At 46.1% G+C, this 21,465-nt stretch overlaps 1 protein-coding gene across 1 annotated transcript in view; it reads left to right on the forward strand.

Moving 5' to 3' along the window:
- Positions 1-21,465, forward strand: part of LOC137522265 (beta-1,3-galactosyltransferase 2-like) — a 76,826-nt gene that overhangs the window by 25,544 nt on the left and 29,817 nt on the right. The window contains exon 3 of the mRNA XM_068242294.1: positions 4,958-5,050. The gene's annotated coding sequence lies outside the window, so the exon portion shown is untranslated. The remainder of the gene's footprint in view (positions 1-4,957; positions 5,051-21,465) is intronic.

Below are 21,465 nucleotides of genomic sequence, written 5' to 3' on the forward strand. Positions count from 1 at the left end.
TAGCGAATCCTTCTGAGCCTTGTTCCCTGTATTGCTCCAGTGCTAGTCAGCGTTCCTGCTTATGTCATATGTCGGTTCATTGCCGATATATACATATGTTAGTCAGACGTTACAAATAGTTTCATTGATAGCTGTAATTGTAATACGCTAGGAAAACATACTTATTGTATATTTGTCTGTGTTACGTTCATCTATCTTGATCCTGCTACTTCCTGACTATCCTGTCCTGTCTTTGTGAGGCACGCCATCGCTGCAATCGCATTGGCTGCCTCATTCCAGTCTGTCTTGTTTTGGACGCTTGCTGTCGCTAAGTAGCCGCTAGCTAGCAAGCGTTCATTCTGTCTACCTGCCCTGATCTCCTCAGTTCTGGTTTATGCGCTCAGCGCTACTTTGCGCTGAGACGTTATAACGAAAGCATTGTTTGTGGCTGTCAGATCTGCACCGGCTCTGTGCGCCACAATCTCCTATTGGAGTCAGTCCTCCCCTCCACTATACTAGGGATAGCCTGTTTCCTTGTGCTAGTGTGTGTACCTCCTCCACGCCAGCTCATGCGTTGCATGCTGACTGTGGAGAATACACCACCAAGCCTTACATTTAGGCAGCGTTTACAAACAAACTAACTAGCTTCTGATAGGCTCACATAAGCAGAGTGTGTGTCATACAGAGCCTGCAGGGGGCCTGGAGGGTGTGTGTATAGCTTCTACCAATCACAAGCAGCCCTGCACATTCCACACATTCCAGCTTTAGCCTGACTGTGCCGACAGAAGAAAACAGATTAGATCATATAACAGAGATAACACAGCCACTGTGCAATTAGGAAAGGCTGCAGTAAGCCAGACCACATTAGAACAGGCAAAGGAACTTATAGGATAGAAGAACTAAGGCTGAAAAGTTTGTTACAGAGTCTCTTTAAAGAGACTCTGAAGTCTCTTTTTTTTACCTACTTTTCTCATAAAATCCTCTTCAGCATGAATGCCCCACTTGAATCGCTGCATGCCGCGACATATAAATGATTTATTACAGAGGATTAGCCCTGCAAAGCCACCGGGCTCGCAGGGCTTTACTTCCTTGCAGAGGCAGAGCTTTGAGCTGTAGCTCTGCCTCCTCCGCAGTTAATCTCTGCCGATCGCCACCTCTCCCCGCCCCTCAGTCTTCTTTTACTGTGAGGGGCAGGGAGGAGGTGGTGATCTGCGGAGATTGATTGCAGAGAGGCAGAGCTACAGCTCAAAGCTCTGCCTATCCAGGGCAGCACAATTTGCGACCTGCAAAGTCGTGGAACTTTGCAGGTCGTTTTCTCAGTAATAAATCACCCATTTGCCTCGGGGATGCGGTAATTCAAGTGGGGCATTCATGCTAAAGAGGATTATATGAGAAAAGCAGTTAAAAAACAAGACTTCAGAGTCTCTTTAAAGAAAACCTGAAGTGAAAATTAAAAGTCAAAATAAGCATACACTAGTCATACTTCCCTCCTGTGTAGTCTACTCCTCAATTTCTTTTTCCTCCCCTGCGTCCTGTTAGTCCACTGTGATCAATGGAATTCTCCGTCCTCCATTTTGAAAATGGCCATTACCCCATAACAGCTTTCTGGTCAGCACACTGTTAAACTGTAACATCGCCCACTTGAGCCATAGGGAAACATGGACACCTCAGTTCTCCTCCCAGCTATAACTGACAGCAACTGATATATAACTGAGAGCAACTGATATATTTCAGTTCTGACAAAATTTTGTCAGCACTGGAAGGGATCATTGTCAGAAGAAAATGGTTAGCTTCTGAGAGGAACTGATGGCATGGTAGCTATTTAATGTTCATTAAAGTTACCTCATTTGTTTATTTTAAATAATTTTACTCAGTACAGGTTCTCTTTAACCACTTCAGGATCACAGGTTTTTCCCCTTAAAAACCAAAACAACTTTCACATTTCAGCGCTCCTCCCATTCATTCAGCGATAACTTTATTGTTACTTATCACACTGAAATGATCTATATATTGTTTTTTTCGCCACACATTATGCTTTCTTTGGGTGGTAGTTTTTGCTCTGAATTATTTTATTTTATATGCATTGTAAAGTGAATAATAAGGAAAAAAAAAAGAAAAAAAATGATTATTTCTCAGTTTTTTAGCCATTATAGTTTTAAAATAAAATGGGCTTTGGTACATAAAACCCACACATCTTATTTGCCCATTTGTCTGGTTTATTACAACGTTTAAATTGTGTCCCTAGTACAATGTATGGTGATAATATTTTATCTGGAAATGAAGGAGCATTTTTCCATTTAGGGATTTTTAATACTTTTTCACTTATTACAAGAACTTTTTTTGAAAAAATATACTCTCATGACATCCGTATTACAAAAGTCCCTAAGGTGACTATTTATGTAAAAAAATTAACTGTAATTTTTTTTTAAATTTTTTTTAACAAGTGTTTTATTTCTGTATCTGTGGGGCAGGGATGGAAGGGGTTAAAAGTAATAATACAAAAAAATAATAATAAACTTTCTATGGAAAACAGTATAGTGGCATAAATAGGTGTATTTTACTTTTTGGCCACAAGATGATGCTATTGAGACCGTGTATTTCTATTAATAGAACACAGCCGAACACGTTGGGTTTGAGAGCTTATGGGACGTTAACAAGCTCTCCGGAGACACGGAACCAGTGATCGGGATTGAGAATCAAAAGATTCTCACATCCTGATCACAGATGGAGGGGGCTGCGATGATGGATCGGCGGAAAACAGTGCGGGGATCGTGAACGCGACGGTAAGGCAGCAGTACGCATATCTACGTCCCTGATCCGCACGTGAAGTTTAAAGGGGCGTGGATATGCGTACCAAGGATTCTAAAGTGGTTAAGGACCACAGGCTGAACAGGCCATTTTTACAAATTAGGCCACAGCAGCTTTAAGGGCTTGCTGCAGGGCTGCACAACTCAGCACACAAGTGACTCCCCCCCCCCTTTTCTGCCCACCAACAGAGATTTCTGTTGGTGGGCTGTGATCGCTCCTCCAATGTTTGTTTATTTTTTTACTAATATTTATTTGTTTATTTTTACAAGAAATTTCGCAATTTTCTAATTTTTTTTAAGCCGCCATCACTCCCCATGCCAGCCAATCAGCATGGTCAGCTGTCATAGGCTTCAGCCTATGACAGTGGATCGCTTCTCTGCCGCCCAGGGGGACAGCCGTGTCACAAGTCCCCAGTATTCCTCCAATATATCAGCACACCGAGTATTCTGGAAACACGCTCTTTTATTGGGCCATCCGTATCCACAAAAGTAATAGCCGACAATTGTTTTGGGGGCCTCACAGGGTCCCCCTTTATCAAGGCGTGTTGTTTACATGCATTAACAGTGAACTTATATTATATACTAAACTAATCCATAATACCCCTCCCCAAAAGTGACCCAATCAGTGATGTCATCTCCCTGCTTAGCATAGTAAACATATCATATAACATACAAGATCACTTGATCAATACTGATATTCACCATTTCTTATATGCTAATGCGCACAGCGCTACTGAAATATGCAGGATTACCTGTCCTGTCTGTTTGAAAAAAAAAAATGTTTTTGACTTGTTCCCACTCTTCCCTTTAAAGAGAATCTGTATTGTTAAAATCGCACAAAAGTAAACATACCAGTGCGTTAGGGGACATCTCCTATTACCCTCTGTCACAATTTCGCCGCTCCCCGCCGCATTAAAAGTAGTCAAAAACTGTTTTAAAAAGTTTGTTTATAAACAAACAAAATGGCCACCAAAACAGGAAGTAGGTTGATGTACAGTATGTTCACACATAGAAAATACATCCATACACAAGCAGGCTGTATACAGCCTTACTTCTGAATCTCAAGAGATCACTTGTGTGTGTTTACCTTCTGTCCCCAGCTTCTCTCATGCACTGAACATTACAGGCTTCCTGCAGACAGCTCTGCCTATGTCGTTAATTCCTTAGTATGTGACAGACAAGCTCCTTTCACAGCCTCCAGAGGAGGATTTTTATCCAGCTCTCTTCTATCACTGATAAGAGCAGAGAAGCTGCTGGCTTATGTAAATAAAACACACACTGGAGTGTGCATAGAGGAACAGTTCAACACTGAAGAACTTGGCAGCCTTCCAGACACAGGCCGACAAGTCTGACAGGGGAAAGATACATTGATTTATTACAGAGATGGTTATAGTAGAAAGAGCTGCAGCAAGCCAGATCACATTAGAATAGGTTTAGGAACTTGTAGGAAGGTAGAAAAAACGTTGTAATTTTTGTTACAGAGTCACTTTAACATACGTAGCAATTCTGGTGACAACATTATGTATGGGGGCTTTGTAATTAACCGCTAAATTCAGCACAAAATTAGGTGAAAATTATGCAAAATGACAAAACTACAGTTCCTGATAATGTTTCCATATGAAATTAATTACAATTTTGCCCAAATGTTGTTGTTTTTTGTGACGTACGATGCAAAATTACGATTATGCAAAATTCGTGCTCATTACTGACCCCTATGAAGAGTGGAGGCATCTAGCCGGGATGATGAAGGGAGGGGGGCAAAAACAGCTTGTGACATTCCCTCATTTTGTGTGTGTGTGTGTTGGGGGGGGGGGGGGGAGAAGCAGCAACACATGCAGTTTGGAGGTGAACAAACTTGGCTTGTGACAAGTGTGTCTTAACTCCTCTCCTTATAGGGGTAAGCTTTTCTTGCTAGGAACACACCATGCAATTTCCCGTCCGATCGGTGGGTATCGGGCAATTATTTCCAACATATCCGATCTGTTTCCGATCGAGAAAGGGATCGATTTTGTGAAGTTATCATCAGAAAACTGATCCCTTTATCGATCGGGAGCAGTTTGGACATGCACACACTGTGCACCTTCCTGGAAATTGCATCGTGTATGCATTTAATGTGTGCATTTTAATATTAGAATGATATAACGCCAAGGTGGCATGCTTTTGTATTGTAGATTTTTGGCAGATGTTTGGCAGAAGCCAACTCCTTGGATTGAAGAAAACGTTTAACACCTTGACGAGTTGTAAAGAATGGCCCGGGCTTCATGGTATCTTATTTATCATAATTAACCTGAACACGCTGACTCTAAACGCTGATATATGGTTGACATATGAATGTTAATAGCAGCAGATTTCTCATCAATCTTACTTGCATTCAGTCTGTATACTGTTCCTTTGCTCAGAAGTTGTGCGTATACCTGCACAGGTGTATGTTGGATACGTGTTCATTTAGGTGAAGGGTGAATGCTCTCTGTACGATAGAATATTGGCAAAGAAATGTTACTGATATTTAAAGGGACTCCGAGGAGTGAAAAGAAAGAAAATCACAACTTACTTGGGGCTTTCCCTGGGCCACCGTAGGTTGGGAGGTCCCCCGGCGTCCTCCTGCCTCCTCTCCCGGTCCCTCCCCAGAAATCATGACCGGTGACACAGGGGCCGAGTGTCGGGCTGACACTTCCTGAACGATGACACTAGTCGTCATCACACCGGCCAGTCGTGATTTCTGCTGAGGGACTGTGAGAGGAGCCAGGAGGACACCGGGAGACCTCCCGACCTACGGTGGGTTGGAGAAAGCCCCAGGTAAGTTCCGATTTTGTTTTTTTTCACTCCTCTGAGTCTCTTTAATTCTATTTTTCTCTATTCTATTCTACTATTGGCTAACTCTTGCCACTTTCGTTGTTTTTTTTTTTTCACTTCTGCACCGATTGGCTCTCTCTAACCAAACCTCTTGTACCTCTTAATCTCCTTCCTCATGGTTTCATGGTTTACCGTACCAACCTGTAGTCCTTCACCATGCCTAACTTAAACCACTTAAAGAGACTCTGAAGTCTCTTTTTTTACCTACTTTTCTCATAAAATCCTCTTCAGCATGAATGCCCCACTTGAATCGCTGCATGCCGCGACATATGAATGATTTATTACAGAGGATTAGCCCTGCAAAGCTCCCAGGCTCGCAGGGCTTTACTTCCTTGCAGAGGCAGAGCTTTGAGCTGTAGCTCTGCCTCCTCCGCAGTTAATCTCTGCCGATCGCCACCTCTCCCCGCCCTTCAGTCTTCTTTTACTGTGAGGGGCGGGAAGGAGGTGGAGATCCGCGGAGATTGATTGCAGAGAGGCAGAGCTACAGCTCAAAGCTCTGCCTATCCAGGGCAGCACAATTTGCGTCAAAAACTCTATTATATCAAATTCAATTCAGGTATGATCCTGCTTGCAATAGAATATCAGAAAACAGGTGCAGACACTGGCAACACCAGACCACCAACGAAAAACCACGCACCGCCAAGCCAGTATATGTCGCACACCATTAGCATGGAAAAAAGTTCATTGCCATACACATATTGCGAAAATTAGAAAATATTTTATTAAATAGTAAAAAAATTGTTAAAGCTAGTATTAGCATATATCAGTGAGTGCCAAGCCAACCGTGGAGTGCACCTGCATCACCCATCCCATCATGGATAGGAAAACCCTCGCCATATATATTTTTTAGACCATAGTGGTGCTCCACAAAGCCTCCTGTAAATAACGTGAGGTATCCTGAGTCCTCCCAGCTGGGATTTGACCAGGTAAACAAATAATACTCTCACAGAGGCAAAAACATTTTTAGGGACCAATATGATCATAAATATATTGCCGCCAGCTCAAATTGCACATAAAAATGTCATTACAATTATTACATATATTGCTAGGGCCTATTAAAGCCTATAGGATTCGACCAGCTAAAGGCCTACTATACATTTGCAGACCATAAACAGAGCTCAAATGTTCATAGACAAAAACTGTGGTACCATCAAAAAAAAGGTTGTAAGCCTGCTTTCTAAAAAATGTGCCACAAAATGGATATAGGATTCCAGATCTATAGCAGAGACTGCACTTTGAATTGCATAACAGATATCTTCGTTGCAACAGTTGTGTTATTAGTAGCCACCATCTAGTTAGACCTCCTTATCTTTAAAAAGCCATCTGTATAGTCCTCATGGTTCACAGCATATATAATGTAGGTATATCATCTGCATCATGCATATAAAAGATTGTTCTCAGTCCTATTGATAGGAATAGTATTTAGTAGCAAAGCACTTGTCCACCTGTCCACTCGCAACAGGGGCTTCTGCAGAGATAAATGTCCATAGACATTGAGATTGAGATAATACTTAGCAGCTTTATGCTGCGCTCTACGTCTCCATAGCTGTTTTACTGGGCCCAGACTGCTTCAGAAGTTCAGCAATGTAGTTGTCACGCTGGCATGGCGGCTTGGCGTGCGGATGTGTTTGTGAGTCACGCTAATGCATTTCGCCCCGCCCCCAGAGCTTCGTCAGAACGTGTATCACGTAATTCCGCATAGGATCCGTATTTATAGCCGAAAAAGCGTGACGTCTGGAGCATATCACCATCTAGTGGTCGGTTGAGTACACACACATATTTTTCCCATCATGGGAATTTAGCACCATCTTGTGGGGATATTTCTTATTGCATTTCTGCTCAGAAGTAAAGTTCCATTGATGTTATTTTACACCATCTTGTGGCTATATGTTTCTTTGCCTATAAAATTCAGAAAATTATTCCTAGCTTATTTAATAGGCCCATATACTCCCTATGTTGGTACATATATATCATCCCAGGTACACTCATACCACATGAACTCATTGCTACTAACCATAAATTAGGTAAATTACCCCTTTTCCATCCGTCACTTATATTTATTTAAATATCAATCAATTTTTCAACTATAAATAGTCTTAATGGAGGGGATCATTAGGCTGGGGCAACCCTATACTCCCGCCCATCTCCCCTCTTCGCCCCCCCCCCCCCCAGGAGAGCCAAGAGCCCCGAACTCCAAAGACGAACAACAGCACATAGAACCAGAACATAAAAAATTATATATACACATCATAGTAAGTAGCGGTCCCCTACTATAGGAACACATTTAAATTCAGGTCTGTATTTAGGCCTTTTGGGCTCAATGTATCTAGAACATAGATCCAATAAACTTTCCTTTTTATATAATTGTACATCTGTGTTCATAGGAAGAGGAGATGGGCTCACACGAACCAAAATTACCATTACATACGGATATGCGTCCCAAATCAGTTTTTATGCCCTCTATTCAGCAAAATAAATACATATCAATTTTTAATGAATGCTTAATGAGTGAAATTACATCATGGGGTGAAATGGCCTTAGAATATGATAACCTAACATATGGCGAAAGACAGTCCCTAAAAAAATTACAGAATCAGAAAGATATAATTATCAAACGTAGTGATTAGAGTTGGGCCGAACCTCCGATTTTAGGTTTCGCGGAACGTTCGGTTCGCGTTAAAGTTCGCGAACCGCAATAGACTTCAATGGGGATGCGAACTTTGAAAAAAAAATAATTATGCTGGCCACAAAAGTGATGGAAAAGATGTTTCAAGGGGTCTAACACCTGGAGGGGGGCATGGCGGAGTGGGATACACGCCAAAAGTCCCCGGGAAAAATCTGGATTTGACGCAAAGCAGCGTTTTAAGGGCAGAAATCACATTGAATGCTAAATGACAGGCCTAAAGTGCTTTAAAACATCTTGCATGTGTATACATCAATCAGGTAGTGTAATTAAGGTACTGCTTCACACTGACACACCAAACTCACCGTGTAACGCACCGCAAACAGCTGTTTGTGTAGTGACGGCCGTGCTGGACTGGTGCGCACCATGGCGAGAGTGCAGGTTTTGGTGGCTTTACAGCCCATATGGTCGGCCTGGCTGATGTAGCTGAATGACAGAACAGTGACTGTCCAGCTGATCAAACTTGGTCTGACCACAATGAAGCAACGACCTTATTATCTTTTGTGTGCCCCCCGAGACACTCATCTAGGCGCCGGTCATTGCTTCATTGTGATACGCAAGCCCCTTCACCACGGCAAGGTAATGATCACGAAGGGGAATGGGCGCATGTACATGCCTTTTCTTTTGTTGTTGCAGCTGCCCTCAGTGCAGCCAGAAAAATCCACTGAACAGAACAGGTATACAGTGGCGGGTCCACTGAACAGAACAGGTATACAGTGGTGGGTCCACTGAACAGAACAGGTATACAGTGGCGGGTTCACAGAACAGGTATACAGTGGCGGGTCCACTGAACAGAACAGGTATACAGTGGCGGGTTCACAGAACAGGTATGCAGTGGCAGGATCACTGAACAGGTATGCAGTGGCAGCCGGCAGGATCACTGAACAGGTATGGAGTGGCAGGATCACAGTACAGGTATGCAGTGGGCTGAGGGCTCACTGAACAGAACAGGTATGCAGTGGCAGGATCACTGAACAGGTATGGAGTGGCAGGATCACAGTACAGGTATGCAGTGGGCTGAGGGCTCACTGAACAGAACAGGTATGCAGTGGCAGGATCACTGAACAGGTATGCAGTGGCAGGATCACTGAACAGGTATGCAGTGGCAGGATCACAGTACAGGTATGCAGTGGGCTGAGGGCTCACTGAACAGAACAGGTATGCAGCCAGGAAGAAGTTAAGCCTAACTAATCTTTCCCTATATGAGAGACTGCAGCAGCTCGCCCTACTCTCACTAATGCAGGCACACGAGTGGCCGTAATGGCCGCCGCTGCCTGCCTTATATAAGGGGGGGTGGGGCTCCAGGGGCTAGTGTAGCCTAATTGGCTACACTGGGCCTGCTGACTGTGATGTAGAGGGTCAAAGTTGACCCTCAGTGCATTATGGGGCGAACCGAACTTCTTCCGCAAAAGGTTCGCGTGCGGTACCCGCACGCGAACCACCTACGTTCGCGCGAACCACGTTCGCCGGCGAACCGTTCGGCCCAACTCTAGTAGTGATAAGGGAGGAAATATAGTGCTGTGGCCGCGGGAGATGTACCTGGACGAGGCTATGCGACAGCTCAGTGACAATGAATGTTACGAGCGCGTATTAGCAAATCCCTTCACCAGTCTTAAGGAAAACCTAAATAAGAAACTACAGTGGGGATATCTAGATAATATCCTCACTGAGCGGGAATACAAAGCATTGCTTGTGGATCAATTTGTGGTGCCTGTGCTCTACATGCAACCCAAAATCCATAAAGATATCTCAAGACCCCCAGGCCGGCCAATAATTGCTGCAATTAATGCACCAACTGAGAAAGCAGCGCAATATGTAAACCAAAAACTCAAACCTATGGTAGAAAGACTGCCCTCATTTGTACTAGATACTATGCAAATGTTGGAGAAATTACATAATGTTTATGTTCCAGAGGGAGCTCTGCTGGTAGGCTTAGATGTTGAATCATTATTTACCTCTATTCCTAACGAGGTGGGCTTGAGGGCAGTAGAGAAATTCCTGTATAAGTATTATCCATGTGAGGATGCCCATAACGATTTTGTAGGACAATTGTTAAAATTTATTTTGAATACTAACTTTTTCTCGTTTGATGGAAAATGCTACAGACAAAAAAGAGGCGTGGCCATGGGGGCAGCGTGCTCTCCGGCATATGCATGTCTCCATTTGGGCGCATGGGAGGAGGAGATGGTCTATGGGGACTCGCGCTTCTGGGAGCACGTCCCCCTATGGCCCCACTATGTGGATGACATATTTATGTTATGGACAGGGAGTCAAAGCGACTTGGAACAATTTATACATGCTTTGAATGTTAACAATTACAATATCTATCTGACATACAAAATGCATCAACAAACTATTGCATTTTTAGATGTGATTATTAAAAAAGAAGGTAACAAGTTGATTACCTCGACTTATAGGCCTTAAATAGCTTCCAACACTTGTTTTGAGGGTGAATGATGCAAGAAACATCTTTTTTTCCAAGTAACAACAGCAAGTGATTATGTGGGGATGTTCCTTTAAAAAAAAAAGGGTGAAAAGAGAAGTTGTGTCCAGAATTTTGTTCAGTACTGTATATACTTCTTCTTCTTCTTCTTCTTCTTCTTCTTCATCTTCTATATCTTCTTCTTCTTCTATATCTTCTTCTTCTTCTATATCTTCTTCTATATCTTCTTCTTCTTCTATATTGTCTTCTTCTTCTTCTTCTTCTTCATCTTCTTCTTCATCATCTTCTTCATCTTCTTCATCATCATCTTCTTCTTCTTCTTCTTCATCTTCTTCTTCTTCATCTTCTTCTTCTTCATCTTCTTCATCTTCTTCTTCATCTTCTTCATCTTCTTCTTCTTCATCTTCTTCTTCTTCTTCTTCTTCTTCTTCATCTTCTTCTTCTTCTTCATCATCTTCTTCATCTTCTTCTTCTTCATCTTCTTCATCTTCTTCTTCTTCATCTTCTCCATCTTCTTCTTCTTCATCTTCTTCATCTTCTTCTTCTTCATCTTCTTCATCTTCATCTTCTTCTTCTTCATCTTCTTCTTCTTCTTCATCATCTTCTTCATCTTCTTCATCTTCTTCTTCTTCTTCTTCATCTCCTTCATCTTCTTCTTCTTCTTCTTCTCCTTCTTCTTCTTCTTCTTCTTCTCCTTCTTCTTCTTCTCCTTCTTTTTCTATATCGTCTTCTTCTTCTTCACTTATTTCTCTTTTCATTTTTTTTTTAAAGAAATGCAGCTATTTTTGAGCGTAACAAATAGCTGGTGGCGCACGCATGTTGGAAGCGCCATTGTATGTGCTCCCTGGCAGTGGAAACACACAGACAGCAGGAGGAAAATTCAGCAGCAGGAGGAGGAGGATGAGTGTGTGGCAGCAGGCAGTCAATGAGGCAGGCAGCGTGACATAATAGCCCTGGTACCTAGCGGGTGATACCAGGGCTGTAAATAAACACAACAGGAGGTCCCAGACAGCGGTCGTGCAGCCCACATCGTGTCCAATACACAACTGGGACAACACAGTTTTCAACCCGGGCACCTCTGAAAAATTAAACCTTTTTTTTTTTTTATGGTTTTTTGGTTTTGTTTGTAAAACAAATTACACAGATATATAGCTATTTTTTGACGTAATAGCTGGTGGCAGAGTGGCAGCAGAATGTAATTCTGTGTACCCTGGCAGTGGGAAACACAGACCGACAGCAGCAGCAGCAGGAGGAATGGAGGAGTAATGTGAGCAGCTATTGTTTGACGTAATAGCTGGTGGCAGAGTGGCAGCAGAATGTAATTCTGTGTACCCTGGCAGTGGGAAACACAGACAGACAGCAGCAGCAGCAGGAGGAATGGAGGAGTAGTGTGAGTGTGGCAGCAGGCAGGCAGCGTGACATAATAGCCCTGGTACCTAGCGGGTGATACCAGGGCTGTAAATAAACACAACAGGAGGTCCCAGACAGCGGTCGTGCAGCCCACATCGTGTCCAATACACAACTGGGACAACACAGTTTTCAACCCGGGCACCTCAGAAAAATTAAACCTTTTTTTTATGGTTTTTTGGTTTTGTTTGTAAAACAAATTACACAGATATATAGCTATTTTTTGACGTAATAGCTGGTGGCAGAGTGGCAGCAGAATGTAATTCTGTGTACCCTGGCAGTGGGAAACACAGACCGACAGCAGCAGCAGCAGGAGGAATGGAGGAGTAATGTGAGCAGCTATTGTTTGACGTAATAGCTGGTGGCAGAGTGGCAGCAGAATGTAATTCTGTGTACCCTGGCAGTGGGAAACACAGACAGACAGCAGCAGCAGCAGGAGGAATGGAGGAGTAGTGTGAGTGTGGCAGCAGGCAGGCAGCGTGACATAATAGCCCTGGTACCTAGCGGGTGATACCAGGGCTGTAAATAAACACAACAGGAGGTCCCAGACAGCGGTCGTGCAGCCCACATCGTGTCCAATACACAACTGGGACAACACAGTTTTCAACCCGGGCACCTCAGAAAAATTAAACCTTTTTTTTTTTTTAATGGTTTTGTAGTTTTGGTTTTACAACCAATTACACAGATATAGCTATTTTTTGACGTAATAGCTGGTGGCAGAGTGGCAGCAGAAGGTAAATCTGTGTACCCTGGCAGTGGGAAACACAGACAGACAGCAGCAGCAGCAGGAGGAATGGAGGAGTAATGTGAGCAGCTATTGTTTGACGTAATAGCTGGTGGCAGAGTGGCAGCAGAATGTATTTCTGTGTACCCTGGCAGTGGGAAACACAGACAGACAGCAGCAGCAGCAGGAGGAATGGAGGAGTAGTGTGAGTGTGGCAGCAGGCAGGCAGCATGACATAATAGCCCTGGTACCTAGCGGGTGATACCAGGGCTGTAAATAAACACAACAGGAGGTCCCAGACAGCGGTCGTGCAGCCCACATCGTGTCCAAAACACAACTGGGACAACACAGTTTTCAACCCGGGCACCTCAGAAAAATTAAACCTTTTTTTTTTTTTAATGGTTTTGTAGTTTTGGTTTTACAACCAATTACACAGATATAGCTATTTTTTGACGTAATAGCTGGTGGCAGAGTGGCAGCAGAAGGTAAATCTGTGTACCCTGGCAGTGGGAAACACAGACAGACAGCAGAAGGGCAGTACACAGCAGCCCACTGTAGTTGTAAAATGTGTGGCTGCAGGCGACGTAATAGTTAAAGTGAACCAGGCTGGCTTAGTGAGCAGGAGCCAGGAGGTGGTAAAGGGTGGTAAGGCACATTAACGATGGTTCTAAGTTCCGGCAGCCAGTTCATGTCCCCCTCTCGCCGACAACAGGGGCCAGGAACTCGCCTTCCACCCACGCCTGGTTCATCTTGAGAAATGTCAGTCTGTCCACAGACTTGTGAGACAGACGTGAGCGTTTCTCGGTGACCACGCCACCAGCTGCACTGAAGCAGCGCTCGGACAGCACGCTGGAAGGGGGGCAGGACAGCACTTCCAGGGCGTACTGCGCCAGCTCGCTCCAGATCTCCAGGCGCTTGACCCAATACTCCATGGGATCAACAGGGGCATCGCTGTCAAGCCCGCTGTAGGACCCCATGTAGTCAGCCACCATGCGGGTCAGGCGCTGGCTGTGACCGGAGGAGGATGCTGCTGCATCATGCACCTCCTCTCTAGTCACTGCTGCCGGAGCCTCTACAGTCCTGTAGAGCTCGTGGCTGAGAGACAGCAGGTCTGTGGGGCGCTTGCTGCTGGATGCAGGCACCTGCTGCTGCCTCTGTGCTGGCTGCTGGGCAGTGGGGGTGGAAGGCTGGGGGAAGGCTTCCTCCAAGCGCTCAACAAGGGCCTGCTGCAAGCTCCTTATTTGTTGCGCTGGGTCTCCTCCTGCAGGCGGCAGGAACTGGCTCAACTTCCCCTTGAGGCGTGGGTCCAACATCATGCTGATCCAGATGTCCTCCCTCTGCTTCATCTGGATCACCCTGTGGTCCTTGCGCAGGCACGCCAGCATGTGCGCTGCCATTGGGAAGAGGCGGGCCTCGTGTGCTGGCACATCGACGGCAGTGCTGTCCTCCTCATCCTCCTCCTCTGCCGCCTCATCCTCTCTCCACCCCCGCACCAACTCAGCTGCGCTGTGCTGATCCCCCTCATCAGCAGCAAGGTCAGGGACCTCCACCAAGTCCTCCTCCTCCTCCCCATCAGAGGTGGACTGTGCAGCTGCTTGCCGCTCCTGCTGGTCCAAGGCTGCCGCTCCCTGTTCCAGCAAAGCATCGAGGGCCCTGTTCAGCAGACAAACCAGGGGCACCCACTCGCAGACCATAGCATGGTCCCTGCTCACCATGTTAGTGGCCTGCAGAAAGGGAGCCAGCACTAAGCACACCTGCTGCATGTGCCTCCAGTCATCATCGGGGACGATGGACGGGATGTTGCTGGTCTTGTCCCTTCTCCGAGCGGCGGAAACAGTGGCCAGGGCAAGGTACTGGTTGACAGCGTGCTTCTGTTCAACCAGATGCTCCAACATCGCCAGGGTGGAGTTCCAGCGAGTCGGAAGGTCAAGGATCAGCCGATGGCGTGGCAGCTCCAGCTCCTTTTGCACGTCTTCCAGGCTCGCACAGGCTACAGCCGAGCGCCGGAAGTGACGCACAACGTTCCTTGCCGTTTCCAGCAGTTTGCCCATCCCCTGGTAGGTGCGCAAGAACTTTTGCACCACCAGGTTCAGCACGTGGGCAAGACAGGGGATGTGGGTCAGGTTTCCCCTGTCTATTGCGGCAACCAGATTGGCCCCATTGTCGGCCACCACCTCTCCGACTCTGAGGCCTCTGGGGGTCAGCCAAATCCTCTCCTGCTCCTGGAGTTTGGCCAACACATGGGTTGCCGTCAGCTTGGTCTTCCCAAGGCTGACAAAGTGCAGCAGCGCTTGGCAGTGGCGGGCCTTCACGCTGCTGCTGAGGCGGGGGGTTTGGCCAGGTGTGCCGGAGGATGGCAGAGGATCGGAGGAACCTGCTGCAGTTCCCCTGACCCTGCGGGGGGGCACCACCCACTGTGTTGCTGCTGCTGTGCCCGCTGCTGCTCTCCCATCCTCACCCCCTTCCACCAAGCTGACCCAGTGGACAGTGAAAGACAAGTAGCGGCCTGTCCCGAAGCGGCTGCTCCAGGAGTCCATGGTGACGTGGACCCTTTCACCAACCGCGTGCTCCAGCCCTCGCTCCACATTGGCCATCACAAAGCGGTGCAGTGCAGGAATGGCCTTGCGGGAGAAGAAGTGTCTGCTGGGGAGCTGCCAGTCTGGGGCTGCGCAAGCAAGCAGCGCACGCATGTCGCTCCCCTCCTGCACAAGCGTGTACGGCAGGAGTTGGGAGCACATGGCCCGTGCCAGCAAGCCGTTCAGCTGCCGCACGCGACGGCTGCTGGGAGGCAGAGCCCTAACCACCCCCTGGAAGGACTCGCTCAAAAGGCTCTGGCGTGGCCTTTTGCTGGCACGGGAATCAGCAGACACAGCGGAGGAGGCCACTGAGGACTGGCTGCCAGAACAGGCCTCAGTGTCGGCGGCAGGAGTTGCAGAGGGGGGAGGAGCAGTGCGTTTCCGCACTCCTGCTGGTGCTGCTGGAGGAGCAGGAGGGCGGGTGGCTGCTGTTGCTGCTTGTGCTGCTGCTGAAGGCTGTGCAGTGATGGGTGTGGTGCCACTGCCAGCACCAGATGCCTTCAGCCTCTGGAACTCCTCATGCTGGTGGAAATGTTTCGCAGCAAGGTGGTTGATGAGCGAGCTGGTGCTGAACTTTAAGGGGTCTGCACCTCTGCTCAACTTCCGCTGACAGTGGTTGCAAGTGGCGTACTTGCTGTACACTGTGGGCATCGTGAAAAAACGCCAGATTGGTGACAAAAACGACCCCCTACGGCATGGAACCGCTGCTGCCTGTCTCCCTGTGGTGGTTGGGGGGGGGGCTTGGGTGCGGCTGGTGGTGGTACTGGCAGATGCTGCTGCTGCTGCTGCTGAGCCTGAGACACCAGCAGGCTGTGGGACCTGCCTACTGCTGCCAATGCTTGCAATGATGCGCCTCCTTGCAAGGCCCACAAGCGCATCCTCCTCCTCCTCCTCAGAGCTGCTGAGGACGACATCCCCTGGAGGTGGTGGCACCCAGTCTCTGTCTGTCACCGTGTCATCATCAGCCTCCCCCTCCTGAAACATGTCCTGCTGGGATGATGACCCCCCAAACTCCTCTCCTGATGCATGGATGGGCTGCTTGACTGTCGCCACAGTCTTGCTGTCCAATCCCTCATCCCCCAAAGTGCCCATCAGCATCTCCTCCTCCAAATCGCCAACAACAGCAGACAATTGACGCATCATGCCTGGGGTCAAAAGACTGCTGAATGACAGGTCGGCGACTGACGGTGAACTGGCCTCCTCCCCAGGCCCTGCTGGGCGGCTGCTGCGAACAGGGGTGGTGGTGGTGGTGGTGGTGAGGGTGGAGGCCTCGGATGCAGAGCTGATGGCGGGCTGCTCATCCTCCGTCATCAGTTGCACCACAGTGTCTGCATCCTTTTCCTCAATGGGACGTTTCCGACCCGGCTGGAGGAAAATCGGAGCAGGTGCTACACGCTGCTGCTGCTGCTGTGTCTCTGCAGCGTGAGTTGCAGATGCTCCTGCTGGGCGGCGCCCAAGGCGTCCACGGCCAGTGGCTATGGGAGGAATGTTAGCCACTGACGCTGCTGCTGCTGCTGCGGAACTGTGCATGGTGGCGCGGCCGCGCCCGCGGCTTGCCACAATGCTGCTCCCTCTCCTCCTGATTCCCTTGCTGCCCTTCCCCTTGCCCAAACCGCGCTGGCTGCCACTTCCAGACATCTTCGATGTTTTGGGCGTAAACACAAAAGTTTTTGAAAAGGGCGGGTGAAAAGTGGGGTACTTTAATGGAGTGGGTTGGTGGGTGAGGTGACTGAGTGAGTGTCCCGACTCCCTAGTACAGTAAGTAAGTAGTAAACACGCGCAGGAGCTGGCCTATGAACAGAGAGTGAGTGAGTGTCCCTAGTACAGTAAGTAAGTAGTAACAGTCAGGAAGTACAACTAGAAGTTACAATAATCAGTAGTAATCACAAGGAAATAGAGTGTGTGTACACTACAGACAGTGAGTGCACGCACGCGCACACACACGTGCAGGAGCTAGCCTATGAACAGTGACTGAGTGAGTGTCCCTACTACAGTAAGTAAGTAGTAACTGTCAGGAAGTAGAATTTACAATAATCAATCAGTAATCAGAAGGAAATAGAGTGTGTGTACAGTACACAGACAGTGAGTGCACACACACACGCAGGAGCTAGTAGCCTATGAACAGTGACAGTGAGTGTCCTAGTACAGTTACAGTATATAACTATTCAGAAGGAAATAGAGTGTGTGTACAGTACACAGACAGTGAGTGCACGCACACGCAGGAGCTAGCCTATGAACAGTGACAGTCAGTGAGTGTCCTAGTACAGTTACAGTATATAACTATTCAGAAGGAAATAGAGTGTGTGTACAGTACACAGACAGTGAGTGCACACACACACGCAGGAGCTAGTAGCCTATGAACAGTGACAGTGAGTGTCCTAGTACAGTTACAGTATATAACTATTCAGAAGGAAATAGAGTGTGTGTACACAGACAGTGAGTGCAAGCACACGCAGGAGCTAGCCTATGAACAGTGACAGTCAGTGAGTGTCCTAGTACAGTTACAGTATATAACTATTCAGAAGGAAATACAGTGTGTGTACAGTACACAGACAGTGAGTGCACACACACACGCAGGAGCTAGTAGCCTATGAACAGTGACAGTGAGTGTCCTAGTACAGTTACAGTATATAACTATTCAGAAGGAAATAGAGTGTGTGTACACAGACAGTGAGTGCAAGCACACGCAGGAGCTAGCCTATGAACAGTGACAGTCAGTGAGTGTCCTAGTACAGTTACAGTATATAACTATTCAGAAGGAAATAGAGTGTGTGTACAGTACACAGACAGTGAGTGCACACACACACGCAGGAGCTAGTAGCCTATGAACAGTGACAGTGAGTGTCCTAGTACAGTTACAGTATATAACTATTCAGAAGGAAATAGAGTGTGTGTACACAGACAGTGAGTGCAAGCACACGCAGGAGCTAGCCTATGAACAGTGACAGTCAGTGAGTGTCCTAGTACAGTTATAGTATATAACTATTCAGAAGGAAATAGAGTGTGTGTACAGTACACAGACAGTGAGTGCACACACACACGCAGGAGCTAGTAGCCTATGAACAGTGACAGTGAGTGTCCTAGTACAGTTACAGTATATAACTATTCAAAAGGAAATAGAGTGTGTGTACACAGACAGTGAGTGCAAGCACACGCAGGAGCTAGCCTATGAACAGTGACAGTCAGTGAGTGTCCTAGTACAGTTACAGTATATAACTACAATACAAAATACAATCACTAAGTAGTAAAGGACAGCAGAAATACTGTCTAATACTATCTAATACTGTCTAATACTGTCTAATACTAATGAGAAATAAACTAACAGAGGACAGGAGGACAGCTGCCCACACAGGCAAGGCCCTGAGGCCTAAAGCTGTAAGCCTGCAGCAGCAGCTGGCCTGTCTCTATGTAACACAAAAGCTACTAACTAAAATACAATGTCTATCTAACTAACAACAATATAGGTGTGTATAGGAGGTGTATGTGAGCAAAAACGCTAGGTAAATGACCACAATAGAGCTCTTGCTAAGCCAAAGCACAAAGGAGCAACTCTCTCTCTATGCAAGTCTCAGGCAAGGACGGAGAAACGGAACATGGCGGCCGCTATTTATAGGGTAGGGGCTGGCCAGGGTCCCCCTCTGTGATTGGCTGCCGTCAGAGGGCCTGGGAGCCCTCTGATTGGCTCTAAGGACATCAATCTGGGCTATGACGCTATTCGAGCTCGGTATTCGAGCTCGAATAGCGCCGTTTGCTCGAATAGCTCGAATAGTGAATGGGCTATTCGCGTTTACTCGAATAGCCCATTCGAATAGCTGCAGCTATTCGGAGCTCGAATACCGACCGAGCTCGAATAGCTGAAAAAGAGCTCGAATATTCGAGCTACTCGAATATTCGAGCTCTGCTGAGCACCACTGATCCCCATAAATTGTTAAAGTCTGCACTGTACAGAGCATTGAAAACTGACAGAAACACGTTATTGACTAAAAAGAACAGAGACAACTGTAGTTCCTCACCGAGACTAATTACGACTTACGGCCCACACTGGGGGAGACTAAAAGATACCCTGCACAGATTCTGGCCCATACTAGAAAAGGACAAGAGATTAGCAAAAATAGTGGGACCCAGACCTGTGCTTACAGCAAGACAGAACAAAAACCTATCCGACTTACTGACGGCTTCTGAGTTTAAAAATAATTCAGGTTATCAATTTTTTAAACGAAAAAATGGAATGTATAAATGCAATGATTGTTCCATATGCTCATTGATTGAGGTCACTGATAAATTCACGAATTCAGCAGGAACAAAAACATATGATATTTGACATGCAATGACCTGTAAAACCAAAAACGTGATATATCAGTTGACTTGCCCATGTGGGAAATTTTATATAGGAAACGCTAAACGAGAAATGAGATCACGTATCCAGGAACATGTAAGAAATATAACTGATGCAGGGAAAGAGGAAAATGCAGAAAAAGAAAAAACTCCAGTTGCTCTGCATTTCTTAGAGCATCATAACTCAGATCCCTCTAATCTAAAGGTGAAGGCTATCTACCATTTAAATCCTAGTACGAGATATATGAACACAGATGTACAATTATATAAAAAGGAAAGTTATTGGATCTATGTTCTAGATACATTGAGCCCAAAAGGCCTAAATACAGACCTGAATTTAAAAGTGTTCCTACAGTAGGGGTCCGCTATTTATTATGATGTGTATATATAATTTTTTATGTTCTGGTTCTATGTGCTGTTGTTCGTCTTTGGAGTTGGGGGCTCTTGGCTTTCCTGGGGGGGGGGGGGGGGGGGCGAAGAGGGGAGATGGGCGGGAGTATAGGGTTGCCCCAGCCTAATGATCCCCTCCATTAAGACTATTTATAGTTGAAAAATTGATTGATATGTTAATAAATATAAGTGACGGATGGAAAAGGGGTAATTTACCTAATTTATGGTTAGTAGCAATGAGTTCATGTCGTATGAGTGTACCTGGGATGATATATATGTACCAACGTAGGGAGTATATGGGCCTATTAAATAAGCTAGGAATGAATTTCTGAATTTTATAGGCAAAGAAACATATAGCCACAAGATGGTGTAAAATAACATCAATGGAACTTTACTTCTGAGCAGAAATGCAATAAGAAATATCCCCTCAAGATGGTGCTAAATCCCCATGATGGGAAAAATATGTGTGTGTACTCAACCGACCACTAGATGGTGATATGCTCCAGACGTCACGCTTTTTCGGCTATAAATACGGATCCTATGCGGAATTACGTGATACACGTTCTGACGAAGCTCCGGGGGCGGGGCGAAATGCATTAGCGCGACTCACAAACACATCCGCACGCCAAGCCGCCATGCCAGCGTGACAACTACATTGCTGAACTTCTGAAGCAGTCTGGGCCCAGTAAAACAGCTATGGAGACGTACAGCGCAGCATAAAGCTGCTAAGTATTATCTCAATCTCAATGTCTATGGACATTTATCTCTGCAGAAGCCCCTGTTGCGAGTGGACAGGTGGACAAGTGCTTTGCTACTAAATACTATTCCTATCAATAGGACTGAGAACAATCTTTTATATGCATGATGCAGATGATATACCTACATTATATATGCTGTGAACCATGAGGACTATACAGATGGCTTTTTAAAGATAAGGAGGTCTAACTAGATGGTGGCTACTATTAACACAACTGTTGCAACGAAGATATCTGTTATGCAATTCAAAGTGCAGTCTCTGCTATAGATCTGGAATCCTATATCCATTTTGTGGCAAATTTTTTAGAAAGCATGCTTACAACCTTTTTTTTTTGATGGTACCACAGTTTTTGTCTATGGACATTTGAGCTCTGTTTATGGTCTGCAAATGTATAGTAGGCCCTTAGCTGGTCGAATCCTATAGGCTTTAATAGGCCCTAGCAATATATGTAATAATTGTAATGACATTTTTATGTGCAATTTGAGCTGGCGGCAATATATTTATGATCATA

Source organism: Hyperolius riggenbachi, chromosome 6 (genome assembly GCF_040937935.1).
Source record: "Hyperolius riggenbachi isolate aHypRig1 chromosome 6, aHypRig1.pri, whole genome shotgun sequence".
NCBI lineage: Eukaryota > Metazoa > Chordata > Amphibia > Anura > Hyperoliidae > Hyperolius > Hyperolius riggenbachi.